This window comes from Coturnix japonica, chromosome 1, assembly GCF_054131305.1.
Source record: "Coturnix japonica strain WE chromosome 1, WE-NBRP24, whole genome shotgun sequence".
Lineage (NCBI taxonomy): Eukaryota > Metazoa > Chordata > Aves > Galliformes > Phasianidae > Coturnix > Coturnix japonica.
Window position 1 is genome coordinate 62,286,532 of NC_140663.1, and position 17,858 is coordinate 62,304,389.

General features: G+C 39.5%; 1 protein-coding gene across 11 annotated transcripts in view; it reads right to left on the bottom strand.

Annotated features, from left to right (window-relative positions):
* Positions 1-17,858, bottom strand: part of SOX5 (SRY-box transcription factor 5) — a 622,935-nt gene that overhangs the window by 437,689 nt on the left and 167,388 nt on the right. For all 11 annotated transcript variants that reach the window (XM_015868603.3, XM_085542555.1, XM_085542533.1 and 8 more), the window contains one exon: positions 8,688-8,750. The gene's annotated coding sequence lies outside the window, so the exon portion shown is untranslated. The remainder of the gene's footprint in view (positions 1-8,687; positions 8,751-17,858) is intronic.

Consider the following 17,858-nt stretch of genomic DNA (forward strand, 5'->3'; position numbering starts at 1 on the left):
TAACAGTAATGCTATGACAGACCAATGAATTATCGTGTCCACTTTTAATAAAAATATTTAAGTTGATCTATTACCTATGTATGCTACAGATATATATGTAGGTAACTCTGAAACTAATGCCTCCTATCATATATCCTTCATTGATACTACAACAAAGAGCATGATAACACTATTTGATAGAACAAATTCTCAGCTACAAAACACTGTTTTGCATCATAGCCACCACCATTAACAATGCATTTTTGCCAGTGATGAACAAAACCATGCATGATGTCCTCATATAAATCTGAACCAGCAGAGGTACCTCACCGTTTCACAGCTACTACAGTGTTATTGCTAGGAAAATGTTGCCCACAAAGTCTATCATCTATTTCAGATGAAAGTCAGAAAATGCCAAATCTGAACTATATAGTTCAGCAAGTGTGGTAGGACAGTCCAGCCAAGACTGGCAATGTGTGCCATGGTCTTCCAGTTGGCACGGGGCCTGTTGGAAGAGAAAGGTTGTCTTCTTTTACAGCCTGACTCGGCAAGTTCCAATCCTTAGTTTCATTAGTATTGCAATGTAGTGGTCACAGTTGATGGTTTGTCTAGTTTCCAGGAAATCCAGAAGGATCACCCCTTTCCAATCCCAAAAGGAAGTGTACATGTGCAGTGACAGCACAAAAATGTTTTGAACTTTTCAATGGAGAATTCACATACCTTTACTCTATTTTGGACTGTCATTTTGACTCTGCCTTCTAGTAGTGACATCATGTCTAACCATCAGTAATGATTCAATCCAGGAAACCAACACCTTCAGCCACATACTAGTACAAAAAGTCCTGATAAACTCTGTGATATTCCAACATTATCATCTTTTCCAACATGCTAAAGCCAATATTCATCTCTGTACACAGTTCCCTGGTCACAATCTGCTGAGTTGCAATCTACCAATCGAGACATTCTCCATTTTGTGGTGTGACAGCTGTGCATAGCCATTCGTGGTTTGTCTTTCACACTGCTGTCACTACTGCTTAAACATACCATCCACTGCCTCACTGTGCTCACATCCACTGTTTGGTCCATCAGGCTTTGATGAATGTCAGTGGGTGCTATTTTTTCCACATGAAGGAATTCAATGCCACACATTTTGCCACACCTTTGTTTCATACGCACTTGCAAGTCAAACACCATTTTGTCACATTTCCCCTCTGCTGCCACCTGTGGCATGGCAACAAAATTTAATGGAATACTGGTGGGAAGGTGCATCTTCTAGTGCCATACCACCAGCATTCACCTTTGACATCGTGGGGCGACATAATAAAATCAGAGGCATTACCTACAGACCAGCTGTCATACTATTAACACAGTTTTAAACACATTCATCCTCACAAATCTGTGAGGTAGTGAAATTGGGAAATGCTATTTTCTCCATTTTGGGTAAATGGAAACTCTGGCCCAGATAGACTATAGCCACATGTAAGTGATCTAAAAATCCATTTAATATCTGGGACTCTGCTTGCTACTGGCCAGGTATTTCTAAAGGCCATAGATATCTAGTAGGACAACACTCATTTGGGGCGTTGGCACAATTTAGGTCTGAATTTGGGCTGAAACTTCACTTAATGCACTCAGGTACCTTTCCTGCTATAACTCCTTGCAGCAGAAACACCATGGGTCTTCTGAGCTGGAAGCTAGGCTGCACCCCAGCAGTACAAGTGACAGCCGCTCAGCAACACAATCTGTAAGCAACTACCCTAACTTCATTCAGAACTGAAAGAGAAAACATACAAATTCCCTTACTAGGAGTTAGAAGAAATAAAATTATTTTTGTTGCAACCAGACACCAATCCTTCCAGTTGAAGATGTGATTCAGAGGCTGCTTTTTCAAGAAAACCTAGAAGTTGCTTCCCTCCTTTAGTCACTTCATCTTCCTTTTGGTAAACTACATCATTTGCAGTCATTCAAAAGGTTTTCACTACAGAATAATAGCAGGAGAAAGAAAATACAAGTTTTCCACTTAATTTCTGAAAATGAAAAATTTCACAGGTAAAAATAACACCTCTGTTTTTCCTGAGCTACATATGGGCTGAAGCACACAGTGTTTGGCTATGTCTGCTTCTGTACTATGAAGTTCCCATGCTGTTGCAGTTGTTATTGACAAAGCACTTCAAAGAATTGTGTTTCTGTCAACTGTGAACTGTGGTATGCTTACACAAAACAGAAAATAAGATGCTCCTCACCTTACTGTTTTAAGCTGGGCCAATAAATCAAGCCCACAATTTATGAAACTATCATTACATGGTTATATTGCCATAAAATGTTGAAAAATAAAATTGTGCTCACAGAAAATTATAGAAAACACATATTTATATATATACACTCAGGTCCCAGTTACCCTTATATTTGACACAAATGAAAATAAAACAGCATTTTAAGCTCCTGGAAATGACAATATCATGTTATCTAGATAAGTAACACAAAGCTATTATTGAAATTCTGATAGCATATGCTATACCGTTAAAGGAAAATTACCTGTAATGCATAGTTTAAATAATTACTTTTAAACAAAAGCTTCTTTTCTGCACTGCTTATTTATCTTCCGAAACCAGCTCAGCAGGGCTATGTATTTTATTAAAATTGCCTTCAGACTGCTAATGGCAGGGTGTGTGTTAGCACAGGAGAAGTGATGGCTGTTTGACTCCCATTCCTAATATTGGGAGCTGGTCCAGACACAAAGAGCCAGAACTCTGCTGTGCGTTTGACTTTGTTAGCAACACTTTGTTTGCTAATGATACTGGTGGCAGAATTAAAGTGTGATGGGTCAGGCTTGAACTGGAAGGTTTCTAATTGTGCTTACAACAATAGCAACAACAAACCCAACAATCCTGAAATCTCCTCTACTGCTGTTTCGCTATATATCAAGCCTTTGGAATGGAAGTCATTTTGTAAGCTCTTGACCAGCATTTCTCTCTTATTCTCTCGTGCTCAGCCTCAAATAAAAGGGTCCATACCAGCACTCAATATTCCCTGTACCATATCAGAGAATAGCACAATAACAGCAAGCCACTCTGTGATGACTTTATCAGCAGAAAACCCACACAAACCATCCAGATGACCTTCTGGTATATCTTGTTTCCCGCAGAGGAAGCCCCAGTCAGGGTGCACTAGGCTTCACAAAGCCTAAGTGCTAAGAACTGACCTCCATCTTTCAGGACCACAGCAACCAAACACCCACAGCTGTCAGTGCAGCCAAAATCCCCAAAGCAGGTCCCTCCTGCTCTACAGGGACAGGAGCATGAAGAATCACCAGCATCTCCTCTCTGCAACCATGAAACCTCCTGCATAAAAACTGTCTATTGCTCACACACACACACATTAAGCAAGCTAACTTGAATGATGAAATTATTCTAGGTTTATTCGCTTGGTTCAATTAATCTACTTTTAATATCTTTGAAGTGATTAGAACTCTAGATATGAATATCCATGATTTTTCACATAAAAATCAAATGCTACTTGCAAGTTCAGAACTGAATTTGGTAAATAAGGCAGCCTCTTTCCTTCATCAAACAAATAACTTGCTGGAAGCAGAAAGGGAGACCTTATGCTTATACCCTCTTCCCTGGAGTTTTACGAATGATCACAGTATAGGCTAGAACAGAAAGCAGGTTTAGTGTACTGCATTGATCCTGCATCTCAGAGAAAATCAGCAGCTCCATAAATCTGACATTTTTTGGAATTTTAACTAAATTTTAAATATGATGCTTAAGGAAAACTGTGAAGGATTTTTACTAGTTGATTTTCACAGGTCCTGAGGTGCCCACACACCCATGTCAGCCTCAAAGGAAACCTACTCACCACTTCTGAAAAGCAGTCTGGACGTACATTGCTTCCAGGTAAACCGGACTGACAGCAGAGAACATTATTAAACATACAAGGAGAGAAGGAGAGACAGATAAAACTCACGACTCTTAATTTTTCCTAAATAAAAGCATTTCTGTTTTCAAAAAACAAAAGTACACATTAACACCCACACATAAGCCTCAAAGCCCAAGAAAGGCAAACCTTCTCAGAAACCCTGTCCCGCCAGGGCAAGCAGGTACAGGTGCCAATGAAATAAGTGAGCTTTTAAATATACTGATTCACGTATTCCCCTTATCTGGTTTGCAGAAATAAGATCACGCTCTTACCACAAAGTGTACCCATGTCCAGCACATAGAGGTTTATAAAAAACACACACAACTTGTTCACAGGAGAAAGGCAGAGGAGTAACTTTTCAGTTGCAACTCACGAATGTTTTAATAATCATTATATTTCTTTTCTTAGTTACTTGTTTTGTATATTTCCTTTTTTGAGGAAATTATTTCTGTAAAATATTTCTGTAAAGCAAGCAAATTTGCTTAAAGGAGAGTAAATGAAGAGCAACGCTCTCACCTAAACTAAAGAGGTATAAGGAATCTGGCTGTAGACATATAAAATCAGATCGCTGATAAGAAGAAATCAAAAACAGTGGTATAAACCACTGGATTACACTTTTGGATCCCAAGTAGGATTGATGCCACGTTTGATCAGCATCAAGCTCAATGTTTCTTAGAGCCACGTGATTTTCATTGTTCATAGTATTTAGACAAGAGATCACCGGTTGCCCTGCCTAATGTGATCCCCCAAACCCATAAAGATTGCTTTAAAAATCTAGTCTTGGTTTCATGGAAAACCTTTATTCAGAACAAAACAATAGCTCCTGCTTTGCAGAACAGGACACATGGAAGGAACATTTCACACAACATTTCTAGTGCCCTCAACTTCTTGTGCAATTTTCTGTTTGTTCCCATTCTCACAGCTGAACCAGTGGAGGACATCACAGAATCACAGAATGACCTGGGTTGGAAGGGACCTCAAGGATCACGAAGCTCCAACCCCCCTTCCTGGCAGGGCCACCAAACATACACATTTACTAGATCAGGTTGCCCAGGGCCCCGTCCAACCTGGCCTTGAACACCTCCAAGGACAGGGCATCCACAACCTCCCTGGGCAGCCTGTTCCAGGGCCTAACCACTCTCCTAGTGAAGAACTTCCCCCTAACATCCAACCTAAATCTTCCCTCTTTCAACTTAAATCCATTTCCACTTGTCCTGGTATTATCAGTCCTTTTGAAGAGTTTTCTCCCCTCCTGGATATAGGTTCCCTTCAGGTACTTCAGGTACCATGACTACTAAAATCATGACATACATGATTTCAACCTGCTAATTCAGAAAAGCCATCCACCAATTCCCAGCCACCTGGGTGGCTGCCTAGTGCAAAATGAAGGTGCAATAAAAATCATTCTCTTGGATCCCTTCAGTCCTCAGTTCTCTTTAGGCAACACAGAGGTTCTTGAAGTTGAAATCCACTATGATTTAACAGTAACCATCCCACACACAAGCACACCAACAAAATATCACATTACAATTTGGGCTTACTTTTCTTACGTAAATATGTCGATTTCTAGACCCAGTGGATCACAGAGATATGCTCTCACCAACAAGTCTCAGTCATGAGCTTTAATAAAAACCAGTGCAAACCAAAAACTAAATCTCTCCATGTAAATAAAAGATTCAAATCTCAATGTTTCAGATGGCAAAGAAAACAAATGGTGCACAAGAACAGGAGCTTCCTCCCTCTCATACCCACACTTAGAAATGCATGCAAATATTGTGAGTTTGCACATTACCAATTTAGCAATTGGTTTCGTTCTGAGACATTTTTGGAGGGGAAGTAATACAGTAACAGCAATTCCTCCCAATTCACTTCCCACCACTGCCACACAGACTCGGATTTTCAGGTTAACCAAAACCATAGCTACAAAATAAAGTGGGATAAAGATGAGAATTTCCCCGAGCACACCTACATTATTTACCAAACCAAAAACAAACTCTGAGTGAAGCAAGCAACCTCAGACTAACTCCTTTTCATTGCCTCACGAAGTTACGGTCTCCAGCCTACAACGACTGTTCCAATGGCAGACTGCAGCTTTAATGTAACTTACCACATCTGCATGGAGAGTTTCTGCAGCTCTTCCATCCCCTTTTCCTCAAAATCATATAGAGGGAAAAGTCATAAAAAATATACTTTCTTTGGTAAAAAGGTTGAATAATTTGTTTTTAATGACTTTAAGACAGTTTATCCAGAAAAAATATTGCCCCCTTCACCCCCTTTCAATTTCTGGCTGCTTTTCATTCTCATCAGTAAGACAGGTTCAGCCACATGGTTCAAATTTTTTTGAGATTATTTTTTCTACAGTCATATTTTTAATATGACAAAGAAAGGATGTTAAATTAAACTGCAGGAATAAACATGGATATATATATATATATGTACCTTTGTATGTACCTGAACATGATGTATTTGACAGATGTCTTCTTCACCCTTTCCATGCCACTCATTATCACTTGAACTGTACTTTCTTTGTTTTAAGACCTATGTCTTCCTATTTCCTCACACTTTACAGTAAAAAATTGATCAGCGTTTACAATAACAACGTTTACATCCTCAGGAACTATAATATGAAATCTACTTCTCTAGTTGTGTGGATAAGCATACCTATGAAAATCAAAAGGAGCACGTGAAATAGTAATTTATAAATATTTGAGTTGAATACACCCTGATCAAAGGCAGTGGAAACAGAGGTTGAGGCTGAAGAATTATCTGAAGTCTGCCATACTTTAACTACCAGTTCCTTACAGACATCTAAACTGTAATGAAGAAAGCACAGAAACTGATCCTTAATGCTAAACATATGACCCGGCATACACAGGGAGACAGCCTGATGCAGTACACTGGTTTGCTCTGAAATGATGTAACTTCACAGCAAAAACCAGATGCCATTATATGGTTTTGAGAATGTCAAGAAACCAAGAAACCGCTCACAAATTAAAAACAAAACCAAATACAAAACACAACAAACAAACATTCAAACCCTGAAAGTAAATTCTTCTAAACCAAACAATACAGGCCTAATCATCTTCATGTACAGCTTGTTAGAGGCCTATTAATGACACCCACAATGAAAACACAAACACTTCATTCTCAGACCAAAACTTTTGCAACTAAAAATCTGTCTTTATAATGCTGTAGTTTGCTCACAATTATTAGGGACCAAATTATTTCAGATTAGCAAATGATTTATTGATATATTAATATGCTTGATAGCTGCACAATGTATATATTAATACATGATATACAAGGTGTATTTATCTGAATGTTTTTTACCTCTGACTTTATGCCAAGCTTGCTCTCTGTGCTTGGGAGCTTTCACTCCCAGCAGGTCTTTCTCACATTACGTGTTCCTGGAAGCCTCCTCCAAAAAGCAGCATAGTGCTGCAACACAAAGTGCTGCACACAGCAGAGGCAGAGGCACTTGCTGCCCCCAGATCTTGTTATCTCTGCATCAGACAAAGCAGGATAGGTGGACCCAGCAGGGAATTTCAAACAGGACAGCAGTCATTTTGTTGTCGTTGACACCTTCCAGTTGTCTGAATATTAAAATTAAAATGCAATCTCACAAGTCTGTCAGGGGGAGGCAAACCAAAAATTCTTGCTACTGTGGGATATGCAGAAAAGGCATAAAAGCACAAATACATCACTCACTGCTTATTTAAGCTCTATCTTCTAAGACAGTCATAAGGCCAAAACCTCAAACTTCACTCAGGAAGATCTTACATATCAATAGCTTTGCCTCAGTAAGAACCCAGAAAGAGTGCAGGACAATTTATGTAATTGATTGGAGCAGTAGCTACACCTGTTATTAAGATCACTTGACACAAGCAATTAAACAACTACCTGCAGTTGTTCATACTCAGCCAATATTTTGCCATTTTGTCTGATTTATCTATGAAGCATGACTGCCTCAGGCCGAATGTTTTGGAAATGGGACAACTTTTTTTCCAAGAACAAGGTTAAAAGTCTTCAAGCTGGTTCTCTGTAAGAGTTCCAGCACTTGAAGCTTTAGAGGAAGGCTGAAGATCTGGCAGCCTGGCTGGGGATTTTGTCAGGGACAAAAGCTTTATGTCCTCAGATCTGTCTTGAGTGAGCCCTGACAGAACTGAGGTTCACCAAGACCTTGGCTTTCCAAAGTTGTTACCATGATTTCAATTCAACTTTTTGTACAAAAAAAAAAAAAAAAAAAAAAAAAAAAAAAAAAAAGAGAAAAGTTGTGTCTTGATTATATCACATTTCACCCCCACTCTATTTAAAAAACATGTAGAACAGGAAACAAGACTAAAGTAACCAAATGAGTTTTCAGTAAGCAAATGCAATAAAGTTACAGATATCAAAGAAGGAACTTACTAAAACATTTCTTAAAAGGCTTCAAACCACAACCCTATATGCCACACCGTGCAGTTGTCACCCTTGAGCCAAGCAGCTCTGTCCAAGTATCTCTTATACACCATCATCTCATTAAACTTCTCCTTTCTCTCAATTACTCATCGCTCCCCAACCCACCCTCCTGAAACAAGGAAGTGGTTCTGCCCCATTGCAGGTGAGGATCCAGCAAAACAAAGAGCTTGCCCACAGTAACACAAAGAAGCCTGCCAAGGAGCAAGAAACGGAGACCAAACTTTTGTAGGTCCTGGCCAGTCTCATCTCTCAGGGCCGAGCCAATCTGCTGCCAGCTCTCAACAGCACTTCCAGAGACTCCCTGCCCAGCAAAGGCAAAACACACCTCTTACCTGCTGAGTCTCCCAGTTTAAATTCTCAGCTCCTCTTCTTTTTATTTTCTTCTTCTTGCAACACTGAAGGGGAGAGAAAAGAAAAAGAAAATAAAAATGTCAAAGGATGAGCCGCAATTATTTCATTCAAAATCTTTCTTATATTCACTATTGAAACTCTTAAAGAAGTGGGCCTTCCTCATTCAGTTGCTACTAAAGTGGATAAAATCTCACACAGGAACCTTCAGGGTCTACAGAGGGGAAAAAAGCAGAGGGGCAAGTGGGAAACTGAACCACTGTCCACTGAACTTGATAGAAAAAAGTGACAGTAAATTCAGAGAACTTTGGATTGCACCTAAAGCAGAAGAAGAAAAAAAAAGTACAGCAGGAATAGAGAGAACAAATGAGAGACTAGATTAATAAATCCAAGAAACCTTAGTAAAGCTACTGAAGTATATACATGGAGAATTTCAAGCAGAGGGTTAGATTCTGCTCTCTTGAGATCCTGAATCCTTGCTTGCTTGTTCCATCAAAATCAATGGAGTAGTTTTAGATTTACATCCATGTAACTAGGAACAAAATCAAATTAAAGAGTACAGAATTACTGGAGAAAAACTAAGCATTATTGAGTGTTCCAACACTGGGAGGCACTCAGATACTATAGTGCTGAAGGCCACATTAGTAGATTGATTAAATGATTGATCCATCAGTAGGAGATTTATCCAATATGGAGAAGAAACAGAGCACTCTAAGTCAAGACTACTAATCAGATATTTTTCTACACGCTATAAACATACAGAGAAGATGCTGTATAGAATATGCAGTAATAATAATTCCCAATAACATTCCACACTCAATAGGAGTTCTAATCTACTTCTTCAACATTTTAAAGGTGTTTTGTAAAAGGATTTTGATTATATATATATATATATATATATATATAATTCCATAATGAAATCCCAGAACTTTCCTGTTCACTTGTATTTCTCTTTCTATCAATCTGACAAACTGATACCAAATGGTACAAGGTTATGCCTAGAGCCATTTATACTAGCAGTCATGCAGTACTTCTCCTGGACCAACAACTGACACTTTCTCAACATGAGTTTTGCAAATGACAGTGTGAAAGTAACAGTTTCTTTTCAGGTTTCATGCTCTCACAAATGAAGACTTCTTTCCTTCAGACACCTCCTTTCACTAATGCATTGTTTTTACTTACATATAGTGCACATTGACTTTGTTCTGAATATACAAACCGCGATAAAAATTAAAGCTCTGATCCGAGCTCACCTTTCTTACATTTTATTTATTTATTTCTAGAATCACTGCAATTATCACACTGGGTATATGTCATAACCACCATGATTTCAACTGACTTGAATATTATCACTTTTTATTGTAAATAAAAACCAATTCTATCCAGTTTCCCTTTACATTCCACATTTATGCCACAAAGTCCCAGCATTTCTGATGATGCCTGCAGCAAAGCTAGTCACATTTTGTGACATCTTTGCTACCTACTTCTACAGGCATTTTCTCACTCCTTAGTAGATGATCTCCAGGCACAGAGAAGGTAACACAACTCTAGTAACCTAGGGAAATCTATTTAATCTCAAACTCTAGAGATTTATGTTTATAAAAGTGAAAGAAGAAGTTCCGTTCCCGCTCCCCTAAGCAGACTTTGATAATCATAACTTCAGTCTCTATATTCAAATTAGGAATCACGCCATTTCAAGTCCAGAGGGTGCAGTCACCAAGCCACTCTCAATAGTATTTGAAGAGTCACAGCAGTTGGATGAAGTTCCTGGTGACTGGAAAAAAGGCAGTCATAGAATTATAGAATCACAGAATTACCCAGGTTGGAAAAGACCTTGAAGATCATCAAGTCCAACCGCAGCCTAACCATAGTACCATAACTCTAACAACCCTCTGCTAAATCATTTCCCTGAGCACCACATCCAAACGGCTCTTAAATACATTCAGGGATGGTGATTCAACCAACTCCCTGGGGAGCCTATTCCAGTGCTTAACTACCCTTTCTGTAAAGAAGTGCTTCCTAATATCCAACACACTCATTTTTAAGATGGGTAGAAAGGACAACCCAGGGAACTACTGACCTGTCTGCCTCATCTCTGTGTCAGGGAAAATCATGAAACAGATCCTCCTGGAAGCTATTCTAATGCATATGAGAGAGAGGGAGGTGATATGAGACAACAAGCATGGCTTCACCAAAGGCAAATCCTGCCTGACCAATCTAGTGGCCTGCAATGACAGCATAACTGCACGAGTGAATAGGGCAAGAGCCACTAGTGTCATCTGTCCGAATTTCAATAAGGCCTTTGACACAGCCTCCTACAACATCCTTCTCTCCAAATTGGAAAGATGTGGATTTGATGGGTGGAACTGCTCTGTGGATGAGGAACTGGTTGCAAGATCATACCCAGAGAGTGGTGGTCAATGACCCAATGTCTGGATGGATATCAGCATCGCTCAGACGTCAGTAGTGGGACAGATGCTCTTTAGTATCTTCATCGATGATGGCAGCAGTGGAATCAAGTGCATCCTCAGCACTCCAAGTCTGCAGATGACACCAACTGCTGTGAGGTGAGACCTTACCTGAAGCACTGCGCCCACATATGGAATTCTCAGCACAGGAGAGACATGGACCTGTTGGAGCACATCCAGAGGAGAGATGGATCACCTTCACTATGAAAACGGGCTGAGAGAGCTGGTACTGCTCAGCCTGGAAAAAAAAAAAAGGCTCCAGGGCTGAGACCCAATAGTGGCCTTTCAGTTTAGATGTTACAAGAAAGACTTTTCAGCAGAAGCTGCTGTGATAGAACAAGGGAAAATGGTTTCAGACTAAAAAATTTTAGTCTGAGTTTGGTTGTATGGGAAAACATCTTTACAATATGGGTAGTGTGCTTGGATTCCCAATGACTGCAGAGGATATCAGAATGATATGATGCAAACACCATGATCGCTTTGAGACCTGGAATCTGCAAATCTGTGCAGAAGAGAGCGGGAGCTTCTGTAGGTTCTACCTGGATATTTCCTTAAGTGTGCTTGTTCTACTTCGCTCGGAGATGAGCCTCCTAACCATAATATAAACAGTTTCTTGCAGATTACAAGTAAGTCCAAAGGCCACCAGTGGATCTACATATGACCATAAATTAGACTCAGTTTCTTGGTCATAGCAGCATCTGTACTGGAGGGTTATCACCTGATGCATAGAGGAAATTGAGCAGAAAACCTGTCTGCAAGCCACCATTTCCCTTTCTTCCATCTCCCAAAAGTAAGCAAATTAAAAACATGAAAGGTTTACAGTAAGACCCATGCAAAACTTTCACCACAGAAATGTAAAAATCTCTCATGCCTCATTACAGATCTGAAAAACAAGAGTCTATCAGTGAACAACTTTCACACAATGATTAAGAATGTTAAAAAAAAAAAGAAACTGAAGGAAGGTTCTGAGATGAAGAAAGAAGAAGAATTTTAAGAAGAAATGAAGTGTTTTCATATGCTGTGGCCAAAAGCCAAGGAAGATTAATATTTTCAGAAACTAAAAACCATCTTGATGGACGAGAAATCTTGTGAACCAGTTTTTAAAAAGTAATTTACATATTCTCTCTGACATCCCAATACTTGTTTTACAAGTGGTCTATCTTTATCTTCTGGTGCAAACAACTTGTCTTGACTGCTGAAAAACTTCATAATTCATGAGGATTTCACTGGGTTCTGGGAGTCTTTCAAGGGCCAAGCTGGACACCTGAATCTACAAAAGAGGTGGAAGGGTACCTTAAGAGGTATAAATTCTTCTGCTCACCTCAGCGAGGTGTCAATGCTGATGACTCAAGGATAACAACAAGATGATTGAAGTTCAAATTATATCATAGATAGAGCAGTTTGTACAGAGTACAATGACTTTTCATTCTGGCATTATAAGCATGTGGCATTTGCAAGATAGCCTGTTTACCCTCCTTCCCGCTGATAAGGAACCAGTCTAGCAGAGCCTAACATAGTAGTAAAACGATCACCTGAACACAAGAGGGATGAGTTCAAGGGGCTTGACAGAGTTCAGAAATAACATCCCACTCAAACAACTCATATGAGTGGATCTCATTTGTAGGCAAACATCTGAAGAGTATTTACACCCTTTCCTTCCCGTCCCTGCTCTAACTAAAATACTTGTACAGAAGATTTCTTAAATCGGATATGGCAGAACCACTAATAATCCATTTGCACTCTGGGTGAGCTTGGCTAATGAATTCAAATGAGAGCAGAAGCAAACCACAGACTGCCAGATTTTTAATATCCTCATACTTTATAGTAATGGTGTAATTGTAATTAATGTTTACTTTGTTGTGCATTTTATTGTTGAGTCTTTAAAGTCCTCTGGGATCCCTTTGGGATATACAGCACTAAATAATTGTAAGTTGTTATTATCAAATAACAATCACCGGCTATTTAAATTATAGAATAGCTACCTGATTATACTTAACCAAGTTAAAGCTCTAATAAAGAATGATTATATATAATCTAAATTAAATATATTTTTTTTTTCCCCCAGTTCAAAGACCCAAAGTTCTTTGCATTGAGTATGCAAGCTCTCTCCAACTCCTGGAGCTTGAACCTGCAGGGGGGTTGGAACTACACGATCCTTGAGGTCCCTTCCAACCTGGGTCATTCTGTGATTCTGTGATTCTGTGACTTCTGTTGTTGCTTTCAATGGAAAGGCGATATGACAGTTAGCAAAGAATTGTGTATCTTGAGAAGTCTGCCCTTCTGAGGCAGTAAAATTATTTTTTTTCCCCCTCCAAAAAATCATTTGGAAGAGTCCTCATCCTTATCTCTTCACTGGTCTTGAAGTGTCTCTAACAATCATTTTGGTTGTATCACAGATGATGGTTGCACACTGTGCACATATAAGAACTTACTTCCCCATAGCACAGGAGATACTTTGCATTGGTGCTACAAATGGGGCACACCACGAATCTGGGGAAGATAACCCCCTCCTCTGTGGTCAGAAGTCCTCACCTTGTCTTCTTCTATGACACATCTACAAGTCTCCAAAATACTTACATCAACTCTTGCATGCAAAATAATTTTCACAACAATAAGAAATATTTTAGGGTGTAGTAGATTCAAAGCCCCAAAATAACACCATCAGAAGTAAGGTTCAATGACATTTTATACAAGAAATCTAGTAGGAGATTATTTACTTGGCTTTGGACTGTTAAAGATCCCATTTTCAAGCTTCGAATCTAAAGGGAAAGATCTAATTTAGCTAAAAGTCTAACACAACAACACAGCTCTGGGACTTGGGGGCAAAGAAAACCTTGCTTTTATTCTCTCCGAATAATGTGAGACTGAAGGGGTGTAAAGGAGCAGAAACATGTCTTTTGTAGCTGACCTTTGTCAAGTCATTTCCCTTGCTTCAGGTTTCTCATCTGTGGAACAGGGGTAATGGCATTAACCTTGTTACTAATGAATAGCATTGTAGATGTGTCTACATCATATTACAATGATAACAGATCATCTGGTGGATCTTTTTAGTATCAATTAAAAAATATATATATTTCTAGTATCAATGATCTGTTAGCAAGTGAAGACTAAAGCAAGTTAAATTCAACTGCAAAGGTTAAGAACACCATCAAGCCTGAGAACCCTCTGGCAAAGAACCGTAAGGCCCTGATGGGGGCTCAGTCATTTTTTAGTCAGAAACATCTCCCTGCACTGACTACAAAGAAAGTCTTCATGATCGGGTGATCTGAGATAAGTGTCTAATGTTAGTTAGGAGGAACTCAGATTCACAACCTTGATTTTGACCAGTACTGAATTCTTCCACAACTTTTGAAAAATCTAGAGCTTAATCTGAACTTCTTTTCTTGTATCCTCACAAAAATATTTTGTTTTTCAACTGAGAAGTGACAGAGGCTTAAATAAAAATTCTACTAAGACACATTAACTTCTGCAAATTTCCCCACCAGAAGTATCAGGGGAAAATATTTTGTCTCAAAGCTGACAAGAACAAAAATATTCAACTTCGGTTGAAAATGATTACCTTTCTTTCGAATGAAAACAAGAGAAACCAGTGACGAATTACTGCATATCTGTGAGAGTTGGACTTTAATGGGGCTAACTTGCTGAAGATCCCTCTCCCAGCAATGCAAATAACAACGATGATTTGCCATAGACCTCTCACATGCACTTAATGACTTCAGTGGAGTTCAGCCAGCTGCCACCAGCTGAGAATCTGGGACAGAAGCTGCAGCTGAAATCAGGGCTCCCTTGCAGGAACCTCTCTATAAGTGCAAAGCAGGAGACAGCTCTTGCAATATAGTTTTTCATTTAAAAGGACAGCATAACAAGAAGGTGAGAAGTGGAGATTATTATTAAAGCAACAGCAAGTGTCTGTTGCAAAGCAACAAAGAAATGTGGCAATGTAAAGCAGAAATTTCTTGAGTTCCTGAGACCATTTCTTGCACTCAAGGTGACTCAAGTAAAAAAGAAAGAAAAAGAAATAAAAGGAAATTAATAAACAATAGTGTTATGTGCTGTGGCAACTGTATAATATCAAGGCCTCACATATATTCCCCAACTTTGATTTTGAAAGACTACCCAGCGATCTCCCCTGCTCCCTGTGGATGCCAGTACCTGTGTGGCTGCAGAGCTTCACCCTAAAAACAAGTCTTCCATCAACACGGTGACTCCCCGAGCTGCCAGAAAGTGCTGCCTTTTGTTTGACATGCATCTCTTTGGAACATGTCAGGGGAAGAGCACCGAGTATTGTCCATCAGCTGAGCCACAAAACACCCTGACACAGCAGTTAGTTGGAAGGAGTTAGAAGGCCAAGGCAGGAGTGTTATCCTGAAATGGGAAAAGGATCTGGGAGGTGTAGGGAGGAAAGGACAGAAAGGTGGGGGTGGTACAAGATCCATATTGTTGTTGCACTGGAAGGACACAGCATGTCATAACGAATTACCGTTAATTTGCACCAGCAGTACAGTTAGATTGAGACCAGCAAGCACCGATGACAAACAGCACTTGCAAGATCACATAATGAGGGGGCAAGGCTGCTTCACTGGAGCCGCTTCACTCAATTAGTGGACAAGGCTTTTAATGCTGCTATGCACAACCAAAGCAATTTTGATTACTTAGAGCTAAGTCTCCATTTAGAATGAGTCAGAAGCTGAAACAGGTTTTTTTTTTCTTTTAATATAATTTATCTACAGAGTATTCGAATGGTAATAAGCTATCTGAAAGCTAGACACATTAGCCTCTGTTTGTGCCTAAGCAATGTTGAAATATACTTTTAAAAATAAGTTCAAATAGTATCTATTCTATCCAGCAGAAGGATAGCAAGCGATCAATACTATGCCAAAAGCAGGATCCAAGTTATGCTCTTATCTACTGATTTAACTCTGAAATTTCAGAAGGTGTTTTTGGTAGAACTGCAAGAGTTCCATAACAGTACACTTTCACATAGTGCTGAGAATCAGAGCAGCATGCCTATTCATTTTATTCCAGGTTTACACCTAAGGATTTGATGGATTCTGTCAGTCAAAGATCAAGACTGCATTATCTTCTGAGTAGTATAGGAAGTTTTTTTCTTCTCTTTTTTAGTGCAGCATTTGGACAGAAGTTTAGGAAGTGTGATTTGATCCTGAGAACTTGGCAAAATCTGTTAAAGTTCATTAAATAATCTTGAACTGTTTCTACTAGCTTAAGCTAAAGCTGCAGCCTCACTGTCAAAAATAGAGCTAAACAAACAAGTATGGCCAAAGGTGGCCTTTGGTGGGCAAGAGAAAGAGCTGACAGCAGTCTGACAGTAAATCCTGTCTCCATGGTCCTGCTGTCAAACTCTCCATCCCATTGCATTTTAGGAACTGATGCATTCAACATGATATGGACGTGCTCAATTTAAATTAAACGTGATTTGGAGCAAGGATTTGTGCATGCACCACACCTTAAGCATCTGCCCTCACCAGAGGTATATCAAGATCTTCATAGAATCACAGAATGGCTTCAGTTGGAAGGGACCCCAAAGATCATCAAGTTCCAACCCCCTCTGCCACATGCAGGGCCAACAACCTCCACATTTAATACTAGACCAGGCTGCCCAGGGTCCCATGCAACCTGGCCTTGAACACATCCAGGGATGAAGCATCCACAGCTTCTCTGGGCAGCTTGTGCCAGCACCTCACCACTCTCTCTGTAAAGAACTTCCTTTTGACATCTTCCTATCAGTCCTTCTAGTTGAAGCTCTCCACTAGCACTTACACATCCCTTGGCACAGGAAGTGGACCCCACATATTAGTTTTCAGTGATCAGCCTACTCACAAACTTACAGAATTAAACTTTCCAACCTTAACATGCATGCATGAGTTTATGCGTGTATAGATTAAGAATGGAATATGAGAGGAGGAAAAATTATGTTCCAGACTTTTTTTCAATTTGGGAAGAAAGAGGATAAGAATATGGACCTTCTACATCCCTGTTAGCAGTCCTTGTCCCTAGTCTGTTCAGTCATCCAGTCTTCTTGGAAACAGCAAGAAATCAAAATGTTTTGTCTTGTGTGTACTGGAATGAATAATTTTGATGTTCAGAAGTTTATTTTCATCTTTATTTTGGCTGAAATTACTCATCAGATTTGACCCAAATTTCTGAAGAACTTCATCTGCTTAAATGTATCCCTGTGGGTGAAAACAACAACAACAAAACCAAGGAAAAAAAGAGTGACTACCCAAATATATTCCTTTTCAGTGCTTCATCAGGATTTTTTTTTTACAAGTGGGTCAGGGAGGGTCAGGAGGTGTGGTGGAGACACCTAAAAGAGAATTCTTGTCAAAGAATCGGAAAGAAATTATCATCCACATTTCTCCCTACAGCTGACTGGCACAAAGCTGGGTTTTTCCACTGGTCTCTGAAGTGTCAGCTACCACCCAGTTCTTGTGCCACGGTACCCAAACCAACAGACCAAACATCTAATGCACCGAGGACATAGAGTGGATATAGGCATCGCCTAAAGCACAGAACAGGAACATTTTAAACTGCTTCATTTCTCAGCTTCAGTACAGCTATGTATGTATAATTTATTTAAGATTTGACTCGGCAGGGTGGCTGCATGCAATCAGCATATTGTTTTTGTGAAGGTTCCCCCCTATTGCCCCTTAGACAGATTTTAACTGT